Source organism: Pseudopipra pipra, chromosome 6, assembly GCF_036250125.1.
Source record: "Pseudopipra pipra isolate bDixPip1 chromosome 6, bDixPip1.hap1, whole genome shotgun sequence".
Classification (NCBI taxonomy): Eukaryota; Metazoa; Chordata; class Aves; order Passeriformes; family Pipridae; genus Pseudopipra; species Pseudopipra pipra.
Window position 1 is genome coordinate 42358475 of NC_087554.1, and position 14298 is coordinate 42372772.

A 14298-nucleotide genomic window follows, 5' to 3' on the forward strand; every position below is an offset into this window, starting at 1 on the left:
ACTGGTACTCAACTGCAAAGCCAAGGACCAAGCAAATGCTGGGGATTGAAATGCTCCTAAATTAGGAGGATCCTGACCCTCCATAGCAGGAGACACATTCACAGGGGCAGGGATGCCAGGGAAGCCTGCATCACTTTCCAAAGCTTTATTTATCCCAGGGATAAAGAGAAGATCCTGAGAGTCCTCCACATGCATCAGAGCCTACCCTTGTTCTTCAGCACTAAGTTCACATCACATCAGGACTGTAAAAAAGGAAGAAGACATAGGTAATGTTTTTTGAAACAAAAACAAAGACTTGTAAAAACTTTGCAAGAAGAGAATATGACTGGTAGTGCTCAACAACTTTAATTTTTATACACACAAATAAGAATAAAGCAATGTGGTACAAAACTTTCAAGTTTTTTGACCTTTGCAGGAAGATAAGTTTGGAGAGATATAACAGTGCCCAGCACAGTGTGTACCAAAGATCTCAATGTCCAATCTCATGAGCCTGCAGTGTCTCCCATTTAGCCAACAAACTTTCCATCGTGCAGCACCCCAGAGATGGTGTGGCATCTGGATGCAGCCAGAGCAACACATCTGGTAAGGACCTCCTACCTGAGTAGGACATGATAGTACCCAGGAAGGGAGTCCAAAAATTCACAAATCAGGGTCTGGGAAAACAGTGTTTTACAAGAGCTTGTTGCAAAAGCAAGCATAAAACTACTGCACTCCTGGGGCTTTTTCCTTTCCTAAAGCAAGCAAGTGCCAGAAAGCATGAGCCCTGTTTGTTTAGGAAAACACATGATCCTCTTCAGACTTCCAGTGTGGAGAAGCATGTTAAACCACACCATCCCCCTGCAGCCCTCCCTCCCTCTCATCCACTGTAGATATATAAGGCTAAGTTGATGAGCTGTTCAGGTTAGTGTGAAATGTGTTACATTTTCCCCCCAGCTGCTTCCTGATTGCAGTATTTACTTTTAATCTCCTCTGCCTCAATGCCCGATAAAAACTTTGTCACATTAGATGGTGACAGATGGGAAAGAGAAGGGGGGGATCACTGCAAGGGAACGTCCTGGCTTCCCAATAATTTTTCACAACGCCAATTATGTCCTTCAGTGCTTCCCAGCATGTGCACCCATGTCAGCATAGAAGGAAATAGAGAGGCATAAATAAAGACAAAACCAGGCACTGCGTGGCTTTAATCTGCAGAATAACATTTCTCATTTCGGTGAAATATTGTTGGATTCTCTTCTGTGCTGGAAATGGAGACACACACACATATATACACAGAGATACAGATGCACAGAGTTCACAAGTGCTTTGCTCATGCATGGGTACCACCATCCTCACAAGCAGTTCTTGGGAACAGGAAGATGCAGATGTCTCTTGAGACACTGGGAACAGGAAAGTTCCCAGCAGACATCTCCTGCTTTCTGAAAGGCATCCATGGCCAATAAGTCAAATCTTATGCCCTTTAATCCAACTACCATTGACCAGGTAGGGATAATGGAAAGATTCTCATCTTTAAGGTTTCAAAATGGTACTTAGAAAGCTTAAGATCATGACATATTATGTTGTACTTGAGGCTCCTGGCAAACATCAGTTGCCAAGCCTAATCCTGGATGACACTGAATTTGCCATGCTTAGCTGTTCCATCCAAGATGATGGACCACAAAGGAAAATCCTTTGAAACTGAGTTACTTTTTGCTTAGGTCTCTGAGAGAAATGAAATGTAGTAGCAACAACCTGTATTGTTGGAGATATTTACAGCAGCAAATTAAGGTAATCAGGGAAGCAAAGGGAAAAAGCCCCAAGAGGAAGGTGAGAGGCAGCTTTGACTTTGACTGAGATATAGACAGTTCCACCAGGATAAAAAACCCTGGGTTTGTTTGCCCTTTACTTTATTCAAGAAATAAGCATTTATGTACCTTTTTTGTAAACAAAAAAAAAAATCCAAATATATCACTTTTCCGGATATCTTTTCCTTTGACTGAAGAGAATCACATGCGCTTTGGATCACAGCTACTACTCTCTTCCTAATGACCCTGGCCGAGTCCTGAACAGGGACAAAAGCTTAGGGACTTCCATTCCAAGCAGAATGGACAGACAGAGGAGTGCATAATGAAAGCAGAATAGCTGCTCTAAGGCACGATGGAAGCATAGAAACAGAGATGATGAAGAGAGAGGAGCCTCAACAAGAACAGAAGGAAAGGGTAACCTTCATAACAAGTGAAGCCTATCATGATGGTGTACATGAATGTTTACAGGCAGGGCACAGTCAAGCATCTTCCATTAGGCCAGAACTTGGCCTGCAGGAGTCTTGGTAAAAGCTAAGACCCTTTCCAAATTAGATAAAAAGCAAGATACGAAAATATGTAATAAAGCTAGTACTCTCAAACCAGGAAACTTCCAGGTAGCTACAAACTAGGCATCAGCCAAGGATTTACTCATTCAGTGTCTGTGGCAAAAAAAAAAAATAAAATAAAAGGGAATGAGAAGTCTCTGGGCCCAGGGCTACAAGATTTAGTAGATATCAGGCAAAGGACTGTGAACAACAGAAATTAGGAAGAAGCCAATGATAAAATGGACTACGCTGTATAAGAATCCGGGGAACAAATGGCTGAAGCTAGAACAGAAAAGATAAGGTAAAGGACTGCTAGTAAGTTCTTTAACTATGTTCTTTAACTGTAAATTTGCTCTACTGAAAGTAGCTAACAGAAACATTATGCTCTTAGACAAAATGTCCTTGCAGTTGTGTATTATCAGATTTCAGCAGTCATGTCTGTATTTACATGCCCATCAGTATGGACATATTATAGGCAGGGTTACAGAACTGATTATGCCAATGAAACTCCTCCAGAAGCTCAACTAAGTGAGCTCAGCATATTACAGTAGCAGAGAACAATGCCTTTTTCCCTACAGACAGAACCAGTGAGAAAATAAAGGTCCCCAAAGAACTTGTTGAATGAAAAGGGCACAACTTATCAGCCCCAAGCCACCTAGACCTCGATGAATACAGGAACAAGAACAGCCACTTACAAGAGAAAATTAATATAAAGCAAAAAGAAATGTCAAGGCAAATAGATTTAAGGAGAAGGGTAAAATTCAGATCTGAATAATTTTTAAAACCCTGTTATCTTTCCAAACCATAACTGCTGAAGGCTAAGAAAGGTACATGGGCCTTACAAAGATGCTCTGAGAAGTAGATCTGAGTGACAGAGCTGCTAAAAAAACAGCATCATATTTCCAAACAGATATAGCAGACAACTGTGTGGAACCATGTTCTAGCATGAGATTCTTTGTTCCTTTCTATTTTCATAAATATATCAACCCAAATCACTTGTTGACTGATACAGATTCTAAAAAATAAAATGAAGTTACATCCAAGTTATTTGTTTTCATCATTTCACTTAGTAAATAATATTCTCAGCTCTTCATGGCAGTATTTGTACAAATTAAATGAAGGTGTTTCTACAAAGAAAGAAAAAAATTGCAGATATCTACTGTCCTAACGTAAATTTATCTAGAAGTGTCTTTTTCTCAGGCAGAAGACCTGAATTGCATTTTCTTTCTCTGATTCTCCCTAGAGATTGTTAATTAGCTTTACTTGAATTTATTTTGATTTGCAAATTACATTAGAGGAGCTGGACTGTCCTAGGAATTAGAGAAAGAAAAAACATGTTCCTACTTAAATTTTGGGTTTCTTCTAAATGAGAAAGATAAGAAGCCCAAATGCAAAGGACTCTTTGTCTTCTTTCATCCCAAGTTTATCCAGCGATATTCATGCCACAGTTCCTCCTCTCAGTTTAGCTGCCTTACCTTCCACACACTAGTACAACATGATCAAAGGATTTTTTGCCCATCTGTCTTAGACTACTAAAGCACAGTGAGCAAGACCTACAGAATTCTTATGTTTTTCCTGTTATGAAGTATGCACATTTTGTGTCCTGCCCCCCCCCCAAAAAAATCAGACTTTCCTTTATTTAGGCACAGTAAACTTCCTAATGATGAGAGGAAAACCACTGACAGATATTCAGTGACTGTGTTGTTGTGCACCAAGAGGATTTCACATGCCACCCCATTAACTTCAGTCTCTAGAGGAAAGACAGGAGCTCAGCTTCAATATGTGCTCAACTTTGCTCTGCCCTCACTTTTCTTAGTGAACATCAACAGTTCCTCAGGGGAAAACTCCAACTCTTGAAAATAACAGAAAACTCATTTGGTTTCCTCTAACCACGTGGTCCAGCATAGTGATGTAACGAAGAAAGGTGAGCTAACCTTCCAAGGCAAAGACCTGTCTCTCTGTTTAACACAAAGCATTCAAGATTATATGAACAAGATGGTCACAATATAACACAATATAAACATGGAGGAAGGTCTTGCTTGTTCTGACAGCAAACTGTTCTGGAAAGAAAAGAATACATAAGGGCAAACCTGCCAGCTAGCAACCAGCTCCAAGAAATATATGTGTCACATTTAAGAGTGTGCTAGTTTTGTCTGGGGTAGAGTTAATTTTCTTAACAGCAGTCAGTATGGTGCTATGTTTTGGATTTGTGCTGGAAACGGTGTTGATAATTTTACCTCACTCTTAAAATCTCAAAACCACAGAATATTTACCATAGTCCTGTGGGAGTTGTCATGTGTTTCATTAGTCCCCCAGCCCCAAGGCACTCCCTGGGTTGCACTCTTACAATGCCAACCACACCAGTGACATACTGTAGTAGCCAACTGGATGGAACAGGGCACAGCCCACTGAATCCCGCTGAGCAGGCCTTGTTAAAATTGCCTAACCCTCAGTTAAAATCAAGTAGTAGTGGCTCAGAGAACACAAGTATTCTTATCAGCACTTGCAGTCATTTTCATAGTCATGCCTACTTGACACCTGCCCTTTCAAAGGAAGCATATGCAGATTAAAAGTATTTGTGATACTTTATTCAGCTGGTACTTTCGAGGTATTTAATATAGTGCATAACAATTCCCGTCAAGGAACAAAAAGCAATATTCTCCCTGCCCTACACAGCATTGAAGTCAAATATTGGCATGCCTGCATCATCCACACTAACGGTTCTCAGGTTACAGTCTACAAAATACTGAGATTCCCAAAAGAACCACAAAAGACTGGTACAGGAAATCCTATTGTCAGGAAACTCAGTGTCAGTATAAAGGAGCCAACACATTCATGGAAAACTTTTTAAAAAAAGGCTGAAAGACAGGCTGAAAGACATAAGTGTGGCAAACACTACAGAAACAGAAACATTTCAGCTGGTTTACTGAACAGATCTCAGTATGTGGACACCATCACTAGATCTGCCATGAAAGTCCTTAATGATAATAAGTGAAGCTCCTTCTCAGTAAATTCTATTGATTTAAAGGATAATAATAGATGTTTACAAAGCTAAGTAATACAATTATTGTTTCATTTTTTTTATTTTCTTAAAAGATTACTAAACTTATTTAGAAAGAAATCACAGTGATATTTCATGTGTTTCTCATTCAAAGTCTTTGTAGCAATAGCGTATTTTCAAGACAAGCATATTTTTCCCTCCTGTTCTGCAGAAAATTAGCATGAAGAGCAATACATTTGTCTGTAGGGGGAAATCATGCAATACAGCAAGAGAAACCAAGACATTTGTTTAGAGAGCAGTGATTCAGTGAACAAGTCTTTGGTAAGAGCAGATATCAAATTGTTCAGCAGCAAGCAGGATGATTTTATTACAAATGATGCTTTGATATTTATCCACAGACACAACTTTTGTGAGACACATGGGTGACAATGGCTCCTTGTTATTCAACTTTAGTGAGAAGGTTTAGAGCTGTATTCAGTACTGGCCACTTGTATGTCATAGAATCATGGAATCATAGAATTTTAATGGAATGAACCTTAAGATCACCCAGTCCCAACCTCCCCCTGCCATGGGCAGGGACACCTTCCACTGGACCAGGTTGCTCAAGGCCTTGTCCAACCTGGCTTTGAATACTCCCAGGGTTGAGGCATCCACAACCTCTCTGGGCAACCTATTCCATGGTCTCACCACCCTCAGAGTAAAGAATTTCTTCCTCATATCTAACCTAAATTTCCCCTCTTTCAATTTGTACCCATTACTCCTTGTCCTATCACTACAGTTCCTGACGAACTCGGCTTCTCTGTAGACCCCCTTCAGGTACTGGAAGGTTGCTATCAAGTCTGCATGCAACTTTCTCTTCTCCAGGCTGAACAGCCCCAATTTTCTCAGCCTGTCTTCATAGGGGAGGTGCTCCAGTCCTCTTATCAACTTCATGGCCCTCCTCTGGACTTGTCCAACACTTCCACATCCTTCTTACGTCTGAACATGGGAAAATCGGAGAGAGCCCAAGCAAGATCTCTGAATATGCAGGAGGGATTAGCTAGCATATTCCAAGCCACTCATCATGGAATAGAGGTATTATAGAGCTTTTGGAAACATACCATAACTGTGAACAGGGCAAAAATGAAGAAGGAAAAAACCCCCAAACAAACAAAACAGACACACACCCCAGGAAAAAAAAAAAGAAGTCGAAGAGTCTGTTGTTAATGTTTCTGATGGAATGGCCCAAACTCCTTTGAAACAATAACACCAAGTGTAATCGGCGGTCCTCAGATCACATCTGGAGAGAGAAGCATCAGGACGGGACCTATATACAACTCCTCACCTCATACTGAACAGGAAGAAATAGCACAGGAAATTACTGAATATAGTTTCTGGATCTTAGGCAACCAGTGAACAGCTGAATAGAAGAGGGCTTATCTTAAAGCCTGCACCCTGCTCCCACAGAACCAACGAGCAGCAAGTCCACAGGTTTCAGCAGGATATAGCAGTGAGCTAACTCAGTGCAGGTCTGCAGCATTACCATTATGACCTAGGACCTCCACCTCTCACCTTCAGGTGAGAAGAAAAACCTCACCTCTTTAAATAAGTTTCAAAAATAGGTTTTGACCACACATTTTTGTCTACAGCTAGTTGAGGTGTGAATTTCAGCCCTGTGGAAGCAGAACAGAGGCCCTATTTGCTTCCCAGGGTTTGTGAAGGTATGGGTAGCAGGTTTCAGAAAGATTATCTCACAGTTCAAACTCGTTAATGAAAGAAATAAATTAACCAAGCTCATTTTTCAGGGAATTCTTGTGTAAACTGGAAATTTTCCAGTCTGTGAGCCCCGCACTGTGCTAACCCATAAATCACAGCAAGCAGGTTGTCTGTATAGTGAGAGCAGCACGTTTGGAGATGGAGGGGCGGGGGGGTTGGGGGACAAACCAGCATATGTTCATGAAGAAAAAAACCATAAAAGCAAAACAGGAAAAAAAATACCTCCCTTGCCCACTACTGGAACAAAATAAAAGGCTTGGCCTCAGGCACTGGAACATACGCTATCTGCAAAGAGCCCCCCAAACCAGGGGAAGGCACCTGAAACAGGTCAGCTTTTAATTGAATACAATATTAATTACCGCGTGCACCATTAACGGTTTGTGGGATTTGACTAATTAATGTAATAGTTTCTGAGTCACGCTCATTAAATATGAAAATTACGCTGGTGAAAGGTATCGGTTTCATTATCAATCTTGTATGGACAGGAGTGGGGGTGGGGAGAGGATGCAGTGGAAAGATTCCCACCCCACATTATTGTGTTATTAGCTCTCTCCTCTTGGATTTAGGTCAGGTGGGCAGAGAGAAGAGCCAAAGTGAAAAGGAAAGAGACAAGGAGAAGAGGAAGTATTGCCTAGTGTCATGAGATAGTGGCTGCAAGTCAGGACCCAAAAGCTATCTAGCTCAGAGTGAATGTATGCTTTTGCTTAGTGGAAAGAGCTGGCTGGTCTGCATGAGGCTACATGTTGTTGTCAATTCCTGTCATAATGCTTAGTTTCCTTCATTCCACTGGAACAAACATAGAGAGACTGATGTCACACTTTTACGCATATAAAGCATGCGGTGGCAGTTCCTAACTGGAAAATTACAGGGAAGGTAATTGTCACTGTGAAAAGTCAGCTCCAGAGCATAATTATGCACTAACGATATGCTGAGATACACTGCTGTGGGACGCACCCCTCACATGGGGCAAAACCGTTACAAAAGGAGGACCAGAGATGTTATATTTCCCGTTCCTATCCAGCAGTTCAGGGTAGGGGCAGCACTGATGTACTCTAGAAAGATGTACCATCAGTCATGGGACGAATAGTCACCTGCATGCAGGATGTCTGGGGAAAGAAAGGAAAGAGAACAGGGTCCCCTTGTGCCCTACCCACAGCAACAGAGCAGAACACAGAGGTCACTGCTTAGATTGAAATTTGAGAATAAGAACACAGCTGAAACAGTGGTGGTGGTGGGGAACTTCAAGAGTGAGATAAAAGTCTAAATCACTTAGAGAGACCATGTTTCCAAGCACCATAGAGGGAGGTAGGGTCACCCTCCTACTAACAACAATGCTTAAATACTGCACAAGGAACCCTAGGGTAGTAGGAGGAGCAGAGATAATGTCAGCACTATTTTCTTTTTGTAGCAGTCCTCTTGACTGATTCTTAATGCATTTGGCACATGCATGGGGGCAAAGAGGGGAAAGGGGATGGCCTTGTGTCAGAGCTGCATACCTTCACATTCATGCTGCAGGTATATGTTAGCCTGGAAGGCCCAAAGACGAAGAGAAACCAGCAGGTGGGGAAAAAGCAAGAAGACAACAACGCACATCCAAAACCCAACAAATTACTCCAATCCCTGATTCTCCTTAAAAGGTGGGGAGAGAGAACAAACAGCAAACATGCAAGAAGGAGGAAATCCCATATAAAAAATCAAAAAACTCTGAGGCATCACTATATTTTTATCACTCTGTCTCACAAGCAATATCTTTGCAATTCATGTTCCTTCAAAAGAGATGCCAGTGTTATTCCTAAATAACATCTCCTTGCCAGGAATCTCTGGCTGAGACTGTTGAGAGTTGTTTGGATTGTGCACAGCCTATTCCTCTTTGGGCTTATAACATACACAACCAAGAACAGTACAGGCTCCTGTACTGCATCTAAGGCATTATCCCTTCTCCACCATACGGCCCAGTACTGAGCAAGCAAGGCAGGTAGCTACAATCTACTGTGTTTCATATAGAAACTGTGAGTGCCATGGCCTCTGAGAAAGCTGTAACAGTTGAAAGGTTCCTGGTATAATTAAATCCAAGTTTTTATTTAACTGCAGGCCTCTTTGCAACCATATTAACCAGGTTACATTTGCTCTCCACAACAAGACAAAGTAATCATTCGGTTCTGGAGTGAGAACAAGTTGCTCTTGTGATTCACATCCTATACCAAACAAACAAGAACTCTTCTGGCCTGAAACCATGCCCCATACAGATGATATTTTCCAGTCCTACCTTCTTCCGGGTCACAGGGTTTCATTCCCACCTATTTTAAGGATGAACTTTGTGTTTTTAATCTGAATTCATCAAAACAGTCAAGGCACTACTGCCGTACAAACAGCTCTGGGTTGACTGAAAGTATTTTGAGTTTACCTTTGAGTATATTTCAGGGATCAAGAGAAGATCCAGTTCACACTGTTCCCCCTCTTGCTTTGCTAAATGTAGTTCAGCTAAGGTCCTTACAAAGACCTTTCATCACAGTAGTTAATATGAAATGTTTGGCTCAGGAAGCCCCTAAACTGTTGGATTACCAAATACTGCTGTTCTTCTCAAAGTGTACAATAGGGCCATTATCAAACAGGATACCAAGCTACGTGAATTCTTGTTGAAACTTCTACAGCTTCTTCATACTGCCTTAGTTCCCATGGAATTTTGTCAGTGGGGATAGAAAGGACAAAGATAGAAAATTTCCCTACCAAAAGCAGAGTTAAGACATTCTCTTCTAGGAAGCACGCTGAGTATCCACGCTCAGTCCCTTTCTTCTCGCTAGCACTGCAACAGCTTCTATCAGCTCACACTCACTTTTCAGCTCCACTGACAGTATCCCCTACACGCTATTTGATCCTTTTCAATTCCTCTCATTCTCCCCTGGTTTTTTCATACATCTGTACTGATGAAACAGAGAGGGCTTTCCAGATTGGAGTAAAGGCAGAGGTTCTGGTTGGAAAAAGAAAACCCACACTCAACACAGAGGAGTTTGTGTTAGGGGGAAAGCCTTTGCAACTATGAAAATATCCAGGTGACATATATGTAATGAATATACATTATGGTCTCCTGTATCTTCCATAACTTTACTAATAAGAGTTCACAGTGTTTAATTAATTTAGGACTATACTGGTGAGATATGCTGTCACTGCCTGTTACCTCTTCCTATTTAATTTTAAGTGTTTTCATAAGTCAAACATATCTCAGTGAAAGTCAGTGTTGCCAAATGAACATGGCAGTAGACACTTTCAACTTCAATTACAAGAAGAGCATGAAGAACATTCAAGATAATACTCAGTCAGATTTTAAAGTACACTGAAGCTGCAGCAAAATAAGTTAATCCTTAAACACCAGATGAATGCAACAGCACTGCCCTTCAGATCTATGATGTTCCATCAGACACCAAAAAGTGAACCACCGAAGAACAGGAGTTGATTTTTTTTGCTATGTGATTTTGTTTTTTAAGGTTGGGGTTTTTTTTAAAAGACATATCTTCTACCCCATAACCCATCACAATTCTAGGTATGTGTGAGTATCTGCCAACAAATATACTTAGGAGACAACATCTCCTTGCTGCCAGTAGCTAATTTAATTGTTAAACCTGCACAGACTTTATTTATGATAGCATGACAAAGGGGCACTTACCTAAGCAAAGTTATAAGTACTTTATTCATCACCTCCTCTTCTCAGTACCAAACTTGAGTGGATAAACTCAGACTGCCTTAGATTCGCCCTTGAAACATCATTCTGGGCTTCTCTGGATTAAAATAGGACGAGAATTGGTCAATGTAACACACAAAGAAAAGTATAGTAAAGCTAAGGCAATAAACAGGGTTTTTTCCTACTGTAAGGGCTTTCATGTTTAAAACAAATGTCAGTTATTCTGTTATAAGCTTTATAAGAAGGATAGTTTAATTTTTTTCCAAACAATAAGATATTAAGAAAACAGCAAGGGAATTTTTGAGTCTCTCCTTTATCATTCAGCCTAGCATTTTACTCACAAAGCATTCTTTAGGAGGTTTGTCCTGCCTGAAGATTTTGGAGTGGTTTCAGAAGAAAGTATTGCTGTCCCATCAAAAGTACAGGACAGACACCAATAGCAAATTCTCCAGGGCACAGGAGTAAGTGGCAGAACTAGGAATACAAGCCCACAGCTGTGACACTAAAGCTAAAGCAAGCACATAATTCTAAACACAGGGATAAAAATAATGCTCTGCTGTTGAACAATGATTCACAAGCAGAAACACATCCTAATTACTGCTCTAGAGAATTTACAATGCCAACATCTGTGACAAAATCCCCAAAAGCAACATGTTGATAGACATAACATGATTTGAGGTGTATGTACCAAGTTTGGACTCCTACTTGCTTGGAGAAGCTGATTATTGGAATTTCAATATGGAAGGGATATATTGATCACATCATGCATTACATGATTTATGAACTTATGCAAGGAACATTCTGTCCTAGCAAGACTGGGCAGTAGTGTGTAGAGCAGTGCACTCTACCTAAGCCAGATCTCTGGAGAGGAGCCTTCTCACTGCACAAATATGAGGTGTGAAAAGAAATTTAAGACAGGGAAGAAAGCCAAAGCCAGTGGGTCTTCAGTCAGAACAATTTGCTATCCCATTTGCAAGCCAGAAAAATCACCATTCATCTTTTAATTGGAAACAATATAAAAAAAGGAGAGTTTATTTGTAGCCAATAGCTCCCTATGTTGGAGAGAAACCTAAAGTAATAGCTATCAGTAGAACTAACACATGAGGAAGAAACTGGTGTTTCTTTCAAATGCTTTGCTTTTCTGTAATGTTGTTTTCAATTACCCAGCTCATGTATAACCCTTTCCCTAGTAGTATTCAGTATCTGGGCAGAAAATTAATGGAGAGAACATTCCCTTCTGAGTTGAAAGTCCTTGCACAGGGTTGACTGGCAGCACTCCCTGAACTTATCCTCCAGCAGGAGTAATGAGTTCTCAGAGATTTGGGACATATGTTTTCTACCAAACTGAAAAAACAGATTTAGGGCAAGACTCCAAGAATTAGAGTAGCTTCCCTTACCAGGCACAAGGCAGTATTTCAGTAAACAGAAAGAAGAGCACAAGGCGACAGCTTATAACCCAGTCTATTCCCACTCCTGGCAGTAGCTATATGATGAGCCTCTTTCATGTAGTGCTTTCACTCCAGTCAGCTCTAGTCGTTGAGTCCGTATGGAACATTTTCAGAGGCAAACAGGTGGGTGAGAGAACATTAAATTATGCTACATCTTACTGCATGTTCAATTTTTTTTTCTACAAAAATACATATAGACGGTGATGCTACCTTTATTCCTTCTCACCAAACTGGGAGGCAAGCACAAAGCTGACCTGCACTGCAGCACTCTCACCTGCACTTTGATTCCTTAGCCACTCCTACTTCATTCTTTCAACAACCCCATCTCCAAATAGTTTTGGACAGGAAATAAAAATATGGGCAGATCACTACAGGTATCTGCAGGAATAGATCTTGACATGTAGAATCCAAAAAGCTCTTGTGCAAATAGTTCATAAAAAACACATTGTTCACCGCTTCTACCAGATGCATATTTTCCAGAGATTTGTCCACTCTAGTTTTAAATTCATGCCAAACAACACAGATGGTATTACTTGTCTTGAGAAATTGTTTTTTATGCTGGTTTTGGCTCAGATAGAGTTGCTCCTCACACCACCCCACCAGCAAGGAGTCTGCGGGTACACAAGGAATTGGGAGTGGACTTAGCCAGGACAGCTGACCCCAATTGACCAGAGGAATATCCCACACCATATAGCATCACACTCAGCATATAAAGAGGGGGTTAGAAGAAGAAAGAGAGGGTGTTCAGAGTTGTGGTATTTGTCTTCCCAAGTGTGATGGAGCCCTGCTTTCCTGGAGATGGCTGAATACCTGCCTGCCCATGGGAAGTGGTGAATGAATTCCTTGTTTTGCTTTCCTTGCATGCCTAACTCTTTCTTTACTTGTTAAACTGTCTTTATCACAACCCACAAGTTCTCTCACTTTTCTAATTCTCTCCCTTATCCTGTTGTGGCGAGTGGGTGAGCAGTGAGGTGGTGCTTTGTTGCCAGCTGGGGTTAAGCCATGACACTTTTCCATCTCTGGTCCAATATTTTTCTTTAGTTCCAGCATCCCTCCCAAGACTTGACAAAAAGGGCCAAATGCTAGTGGGAACTGGAAACATTCAGTCTGTTTGCAGACTGAATGCATTTGTCTCACTCTCCAGCCCATTGGTCAGTTTTTAGGCTTCTTACTTGGACATACTCAGTTTCTTGATCTGGAGAAGGAAATACTATATCTACACAGAGACAAGAGGGAGAAATAATAGCAGCCATTCAAGAGAGCAGTCATATAAGGCAGATTACTGACCTGAAAAAGTTCCAAGGAATACCTCTTTCCCCTGTTCACACAACAATCTTATCATTACAGTAACATAAAATAGCACTTCCGTACTCAGCCAGGTGTGCTTTGCTTGGGTTCAGCAAGCTGGTCTTGATGACACTTAAACTATGAGGGGAAACAGTACATGTCAGTACTATTCTGCTGGAGAAATGCTCAGGAATACTTCTCTGCTTTGCTTCCTATTTGCTTAATTACAGACTCCACCCCAAAACAGCAGCCTCTACCCATCAGGAGCCTTTCTGAGAAGCAACAAGAGGCTTTACTGACTGTAAGCCACTATACAAAGATATGTGGATCATTAACACAAGCAAGCCTCCAGCTTCACCATTCATCACTGGCTGGCTCAACACCTGCTTTCTGCAGACAGCCTTCACTGGAGAAAGTTTACAGCTGGCCCAGCTCTGGCTGAGCTTTCTCATACCCACTAACTATCTCTGCTCTCCATTTGTCAATTGTAAGTGATAATTTCTATTCAATCAGATACATATTATAAGAATATAAACAAATGCCTCTGCCTGTATCATGGCTGCGATCACTTCCCTTTATAGCCATCATTTATTACAGGCGGACAGGTGGCCGTTCGGTGGAATGCCGAAGAGGCTATCTTCTGGACAATCACCAGAAAACACAAGTGCATTTACATTCGTCCCAAGCAGACAGGCAAAAGAGGCATGTGATTTCTGAAAAAACTTAGCTATGCTCCAAAATTTCTTCCTTTCCCAGCCATGCAAGTCACAGGAACAAGTCTGAGTGTAACAAGGCCAGCCCATTA

General features: G+C 41.2%; 1 long non-coding RNA gene across 3 annotated transcripts in view; it reads right to left on the reverse strand.

Moving 5' to 3' along the window:
• Positions 1-14298, reverse strand: part of LOC135416090 (uncharacterized) — a 104005-nt gene that overhangs the window by 33266 nt on the left and 56441 nt on the right. For 2 of the 3 annotated variants that reach the window (XR_010431433.1, XR_010431435.1), the window contains one exon: positions 10744-10855. The exons of the other annotated variant lie outside the window; for it this stretch is intronic. This is a non-coding gene — a long non-coding RNA (uncharacterized LOC135416090). The remainder of the gene's footprint in view (positions 1-10743; positions 10856-14298) is intronic. 3 annotated transcript variants of the gene reach the window in all.